General features: G+C 47.2%; 1 long non-coding RNA gene across 1 annotated transcript; it reads right to left on the bottom strand.

Moving 5' to 3' along the window:
• Positions 1-2,347: 2,347 nt before the first annotated feature.
• Positions 2,348-7,162, bottom strand: LOC119940919. Its single transcript, XR_005455065.1, has 7 exons — positions 6,710-7,162; positions 5,843-6,562; positions 5,600-5,674; positions 4,938-5,087; positions 4,673-4,824; positions 3,831-3,963; positions 2,348-2,792 (listed from the first exon to the last, which is right to left on the bottom strand). It is a non-coding gene; the product is annotated as an uncharacterized LOC119940919 (long non-coding RNA).
• Positions 7,163-7,405: the final 243 nt, after the last annotated feature.

Here is a 7,405-nt window from a genome sequence, read left to right as displayed (position 1 = left end):
GTTGCTGGCAATTACCTTGGGATGTAGTACTGTCTAGAAATGGCTGTTTTTAAAGGCCATCAACATATTTTTAAACACATTTGCACTAAATGTGGCTTAGTAAAATTTTGTTTTGAAGAAGTGGTTTTTCATTTGATTTGCCTTTCATGGAAGAAATCCTTTTTTTTATGAAAAAAAGGCTTGTTGGCTAAAAGAGAAAAGTTAAATAGAAACCTGTAGCCTCTCCTGCCATCGTAAGGCGCCTGAAGTTGCTTGATTTTTGATTCAGACGTCATCTTGTTCCTTTTCTGGTTATTTTATTTTCACATTTGCAGAACCCCCTTAGCTCTTCTCCTGAGGGTCCTGCTTTCTTCTCACTCCAGGTGTTTATATCTGTTATTCTCATGTTATCTGAGGTAATATCATCTCACACTTACTTATCTATGCAAACTCTTTTAAGAGTGACCGTGTAGGACATAAGTCTTGAAGGCCTGGAGGGCTTCCTCCCCAATAAACCCGAGTCAGGATTTAGCCTGAGGAAAATCTTTTAGAGGTGGATTTATCCTGACCGAAAAGTGAGGAATGAGCCAAATGAGTGCGGCTGTGACAGGATTGTATGGAAAATATTCGCAGGGTTGTTGAAAACAACGGTAGAACGTTTAGAAAGGCTAACTCTGGAAATTTTCTCTAGACTCTCAGGGGCTTCAGAATTGCCCCTAATCATCTTTTTTGGGAGGGTTCCCCCCCCCCCCCCACCCGCGACCCCATTGTATCTGCGTTTGTGTTTTGCCTCAAGTTTGTCAGAAATCTCCTGCTTCGTTCCCCCCCAGCCCCCGTCCCCCTAAACTCCGACCCTCCCGCCGCTCGCTCCATACTGAGGCTCCGCCCAGATGGGCGAGGCGGGACCTGGCCGTTGCCTCTCTTCTCTTCAGTCAGTCAATCGTATTTAATGAGCGCTTACTGTGTGTACGGCACTGTACTAAGCGGTTGGGAGAGTACAATTTAACAATATGACAGACACCTTCTCTGCCCACAAGGACCTTATGGTCTAGAGGACTTTGCTTCCTCCAGAATTAGCAACCCTCCATCATCCATCATCATAGGCTGAGATTTTGTTCTTGACTAGCAGCATGGCTAGTGGAAAGAAAAAGGGCCTGGGAGTCCAAGGAACTGGGCTCTATCCTGGCTCTGCCACTTGCCTGCTGGGTTGCCTTCGGCCCATCGATTCACTACTCTGTTCCTCTGTTTCCTCACCTGTAAAATGGGGATTTAATAATTGTCCTTCCCTCTTAATAAAACCGTGACACCCCTGAAGGACTGGGACTACGTCCAACCTGATTTACTTGTAGCTATCCCTGCACTTATTACAGTACTCAGCACATAGAAAGCACTTAACAAATACTCTCACTAATATCATCATCATCATTGTTATTATGGTTTTTCTCGCTTATGGTCAGCACTTCACGAAAGGGGTCCATCTTGGAAGGTTTAGTGTGACTGGGGGAACCTGTGAGGGAATGGAGCTGTCTTGTGGGTCAGAGTTCTGGCAATCAGATCGTTTGAGAACAGGTAGGGAGGAAATGGCAACCACTGAGGTGGTGAGAGTTGTCTAAGTCCAAAGAACACAGTTCAGTTTTCCCACCGTTGGTGGCTCGGGCCCAGCACCAAGCAGGCAGAAGACGGCCTGGCCTCTTAAACATTTCAGGTGTACACACATAGGGCTGGCTCAGAGGTTCAGGCCCACGCGCTTCTGCTAGTTCTGTTCAGAGAGCCTCCCTTCTCTTCCCACCTAGAAGAATGTCTTAGAGACATCCATCAACCTGGAAAATCTTTGCCACAAAAGCACTTTCATTCACCCAACCTCCAGCCCTCAGCAAACGCCGCCCCTCAAACAGCAAAGACCTCATTCACAAACAAGAGAAGGTCCACAGGCTTGAGATTGAAGTTCATACATTTTTATTCATTATTCCTGGGAAATGTGTTTTTGTGTGCTTGGTGGGCAGGGGGTGGGGGGGGATGCCGGAGAAGGTTAGACACAGCTGGAGATCCCAGGAAACAGCCTGGGGGAGGGGCTGGAGTTGTCCTGGCTGAGGTGCAGAGGAATGATGATTCAGGCAAGTCCTGGGGTGGCTGTTGAGGAATTATGATTCAAGCAAGTCCTGAGGTGGTTGTCCAGGAATGATGATTCAGGTACGTCCTGCTGTGGTTGTCGCCAGAGACTCTTTGCTTCAGTCGGTTAAATCAGTGTGTGCAGGGCACTGCATTAAGCGCTTGGGAAAGTACAACTTAACACTATCACGGACACATTCCCTAACCACAAGGAGTTTACAGTCTGGAGGATTTTGCTTCCAGCAGAATTAGCAACCCTTGATCATCATCATCTTGATTTCCAAGCCTCATATTGCTCATAGTCCTAAACGTGTCTCCCATCTCATAGGAGCACTGAGCTTAGATAAACCCAGGCCCCTTAATTTGCATTTTCCAGTTAACAAAACAAAAATTTAAGGCATAAGACTTAAAATGTATTACTTTCACAGAACTTGGCAGTTCCCAATTCAGTATGACAGGTTTACAAACTGAATATGAGGGGGTTTGAAAATCTTTCTGAGTTATGCAAAACCTATTAGCCTTCAAAGATGTGCTAAGCAGGTAGAGTTTGAGCATTTGTTAGGCACTGAATTTTCTCTCTTCTTTTGACTTATAAGTGCAACATCGTTTTTTGGTTTCCAGAGCCTGGAGTCTAGTCGTTCCTCAAAGTTCTTGAGCATATGTGTCTATCTTTCAGGAAAAAGATGCAACTGCTTGTCATCCTCCTGAAAATCGATACACACAGATAAGTGACAGCATTAGTGTATACTGACTAGGTTCTATTTTGTGAGTCACGACAGGCAGCAATCTAAGGCATCACAAAACAATGACTAGCATACATACACTAAGGAATGTCTTGCTTTGGTTGCACTCCCCCCAAGCAAATACTGATAGGGTAGCATCAGGCCTAACTTTTTTTCCCCTAGTTTTCCCATCTGTAAAAATCACCATAACTGACGCCTTTCAGCATTTCTTTTCAGCAGTCTAGTACTCTTGGATCCAATTAGGAATTGAAGGTCTTAAATATTGCTGGAATAAGTTTATCACCATCTTTTCCTTGAAAAACATATAACTGACTGGGTTTCCCCTTATCAGAGAAGTAGCGTGGCTCAGTGGCAAGAGCACGGGCTTTGGAGTCATAGGTCATGGGTTCAAATCCTAGCTCCACCAATTGTCAGCCGTGTGCCTTTGGGGAAGTCACAACTTCTCTGGGCCACTGTTACCTCATCTGTAAAATGGGGATTAAGACTGTGAGCCCCATGTGGGACAACCTGATCACCTTGTAACCACCCCAGCGCTTAGAACAGTGCTTTACACATAGTAAGCGTTTAATAAATGCCATCATTCTTCTTCTTATTATTTCAAATGAGTTAAGATTTCTGTTGTTTGCCTGGGTGAACAGGTAGTATCTCTCTTGTCCATCTTCCATTGTCTTTGGAGATCCCTCCCTTCCCCGTTTTGGTTGAAGCCTGGGTCTTTCTAATGAAATTGCTAAGCTGGGGTGCTCACGGTATCTGCTCCTTTTAGGTACGCTTACCTGGACGCTTCCCTCTCAAAGTTCTTCAAGTCAGGTCTCCGTACAGACTGATGCAATAGATTTTGGTATTTGTTAAGCGCTTGTCATTTGCCAGGCACTGAACTAAGCGCTTGGGTAGGTAGGAGACAATCGGGTCAGTTACAGTTCCTCTCCCACACAGGGCTCAAATTCTTAACCCGGTTTTATAAAAGAGATAACTGAGGCACAGAGAAGTGAACCGACTTACCCAAAGTCACACAGCAGGCAAGTGTGGATGCGGAGCTGTTTCAGGAACCTGTGAACGCTTGCTGCAGGATGACCCAAGTGCTGTCTGTCTGACATTGTGACGAGTCGGGGAACGGAACAGCCAACTCCGGCCCCTGGTAACAGACCGGCCTCTGGTAACAGAAAGGACCGGCACTTCCTGGGTTAGAGCTTCTAAGTACTGGCCTCTGGCTAGGCTTTTGGCAGAACTCCAACTCACGAAGGACAGTATTGGGAGAAATTCGGTCCCTCCCGATCTATCTTTTTGATTTCTTCCTCCCTGAGGACATGATCATCATCCCAATAATGCATTTTCCTCTCCCTCATCCTAACCCTTCCGCTCAGGTTATTCATATGGCCGAAACACTGAGAAGCAGCATGACCTAGTGGATAGAGCATGGGCCTGGAAGTCAGGAAGACCTGGGTTCTAATCCTGGCTCCGCCACTTCTCTCCTGTTGGACATTTGGTCATTTAACCTCTCTGGGGATTAAGACTGTGAGCCCCTTGTGGGAGAGGGACTGTGTCCAACCTGATCATCTTGTATCTACCTTAGTGCTTAGTACAGTGCCTGGCACATAGTAAGTTCCTAGATCCCATACAAAAACAGCTATTCTTTTTCATAGTACATTTTACATTGGCATAATGCTTTTTTTAGCCCCTGGGAAAAATGGAGGATTAGCTCTATAACTGGGCATGCATATTCATATATAAACAAGGGCAAGTACAGTTAAATGGTTTCAGAAGCCTCACCTGTACAAGAAATGCAAAAATATTAAGGACCCCTTTGCCACCCAGAAACCAAATGGAATTCCATGCTTACGTACAAGTGCTCTGTAATGTCTCGGCTGCTGTAACTGCCCCTTCACTTTGTTCATGCTTTAATAGAAGACTTTCAAAGTCTTGACAAATTCAGCATCATAGCTGGGCTGGTGAGCACACAGCATTAATTGATCCGGTAGCTTCGGTAGCTTGCTATCTGAAGTTGAAGAGAAGAGAGATTATTATGGGATTAATCGTTGAGAATAAAAAAAAACCAGAACCTTGCAATTGGCATTCTAGTCGTAATTACGATTTGGGGAGAGCACTCACTTTCTCGTTGTCCTGTGCCAGAGATTTTCTGCCAATCCTCGAGAAAATATTTTCTTCCCTGAGAGCTCTGTCAATATTCCTCAGCAGTTCACGCTCCTGCTCCAACTTCAACAGTTCCAGGCAAAGTTGTGATAGTTCCTGTGTGGGAGTCTGCAAAATAATCGCAGCATGAAAAAGGTCCTTAGCTGTCAGGTGTTTATTCCAAACGTGTTATCTAGATGGCTTTCTTGGGAGAAGGCTGTGTGAGGTTGGAGAAATTTAAAATGAGTGACTGAATCTCTTGGACTTAGAGGGAGTAAGCAAAGCATGAAGAGGACATGGAGGTGAAATCAGTAGTACAGCGCTCTGCACACAATAGGCACTTAATATTAAGTGCTTGAGAGATGAGCTGATAGCTGGAGGATGCAGAAGGACAGAGAGGAGGAGTCCCCAATAAAGTGGTAGTCAGTGTTTGGGCAAGGTGAAAGGGGATAGGGTCAGAGGCACAAGTAACCCATTTGAGAGCAGACAGGAGATAAGGCATTTAGAAGAAAAATAGAACCCCTGGGGCAGAACTAAACAATTCTAACTAGCATCATCAAAAGCTAAAAGGAGTTGACCCTTTAAAAAGCAAGATACACAGGTAAAGAATGATCATATGGTTATCATTTCAGCACAGTTACCTATCTTCACTTGTGCTGGTTTTCAGGTTGGCTATTTCAGGTCCGGCTGAAAACAGTTCAGTTCAGGGCTGCCCTCTGGAGCATCAAAGAGATACAATCCCATCAAGGCTCCTCTGACATGTGAAGCAGGAGCACTGTAAACTCCAGTAAAGTAAGACATGCTTTTCCACAAACCCCAACAGAAAAATCCCCCTCAAATCCATGTTGAAGCCACTTCAGACCCATCCAATAGTCAAAACTTACCCAGAGTGCTCTCAAAGACCCCATCCACAAACAAGTTGGGGAGGGGGGTTCCTCAGGCTAGAAACTGAAGTTAATACATTTTTATGAATTATTCCTGGAAATGTGTGTGTGTCCTGGGTGGGGGAGGTGGAGAGAAGAGAGGAGGGAGAAGGGGCGCTGGAGAAGGTTAGAGACAGCTGGAGGCCCCAGGGGACACCCTGGGAGAGGGGCTGGAGTTGTCTCGGTTGAGGTGCCGAGGAATGATGAAGCAGGCGGGTCCTGGGGTGGGTTTCGGCAGGCAGGTGACGACTTCCAGAGCAGGAGGTGAGGGCGCAGGCAGGCGATGAATTCCAGAGCAGGACAGTAAGGGGGCTGTGTTCCAGGATGGAAAAAAAGGGGAGGTAAAGAGGAGAAGGGAAAGACAGGGAAGGGGAGAGACCCAGGAGAAACTGATAATACTCCTTTGCCCTCCTTCCTGGCACTGCCACTGTCCCCCCTGAAATGGTGCTCCCCTTGAGAATCAGGGGGGAACTAGTGGCAGTGGGGCTTAGTTGTTCAAACCTCCAACCCCACCTCCTCGCACCCGGTTTCCCTGCTCCGCCTCACCAGGCTGCCCCCACATCCCCCCTGCAATATGGGGCTGCAGGGACAGCTGCCAGGTCGACGATGCAGACACAGTAAAACGGCTCCTTCATTGTACTTCATTGGTATTGCACTCTCTCCAGCACTTAGTACACTGCACTAAACAACACAGGTGCTCAGTAAATACTATGGAATGGAAGACGAATGAAACCTCAGTATCCCCCAATTATCCCTCCCCTAGAGGAACTGAATCCAGCTAATAACCCTCAAGTCACCTTCTCTACTACCTCTCCCCTCTTCCCTTACTTTGGGTGCAGCTGGCATCTCTCCGCCTGGCCCTCCTCACCCACCCCCGGCTGACATCTCCACTTTCCTTGAAGCCTGCAGGCGATGTGGGGAGTTGAAGTTTCTTAAAAAAAACAAACTGGGTTTGAGAGCAAAGCCACACTTTTTGGGAGACAGCAGAAAGGGCCTAGAGAAGAAGGATGGCGTGGAAGACAGATGAGATACAGAGAAAAGAAGGGGACAACTGATGGCCCAGGGAACACCATGGATGAGGGGCTGGAGTTGTCTTGGCTGAGGTTCCGAGGAATGATGAAGCAGGCGTGTCCTGGGGTGGCTGTCGGCAGGCAGGCAGGCGATGAATTCCAGAGCAGGACGGTAGGGAGGCTGTGGTCTAGGATGCAAAAAAAGGGAGGCAAATACGGGAAGGGAAAATAGGGAGGTGGGGAGACCCAGGAGAAACCAATAATACCCCTTTTCCCTCCCTCTCGGCACTGCCACTGTCCCCCTTGCAATGGTGCTCCCGTTGAGAATCAGGGGGCACCTAGTGGCAGTGTAGCTGAGTTGTTCAAACCTCCGGCCCCACATCCTTGCACCCCGTTTCCCAGCTCCGCCTCACCAGGCCGCCCCACATCCCCCCTGCAATATGGGGCTGCAGGGACAGCTGCCAGGTCGACGATGCAGACACAGTAAGACGGCTCCTTCATTGTACTTCATTGG

Source organism: Tachyglossus aculeatus, chromosome 19, assembly GCF_015852505.1.
Source record: "Tachyglossus aculeatus isolate mTacAcu1 chromosome 19, mTacAcu1.pri, whole genome shotgun sequence".
NCBI lineage: Eukaryota > Metazoa > Chordata > Mammalia > Monotremata > Tachyglossidae > Tachyglossus > Tachyglossus aculeatus.
Note: the sequence above shows the minus strand (reverse complement) of the source record. Positions and strands in the feature narration are given on the sequence as shown.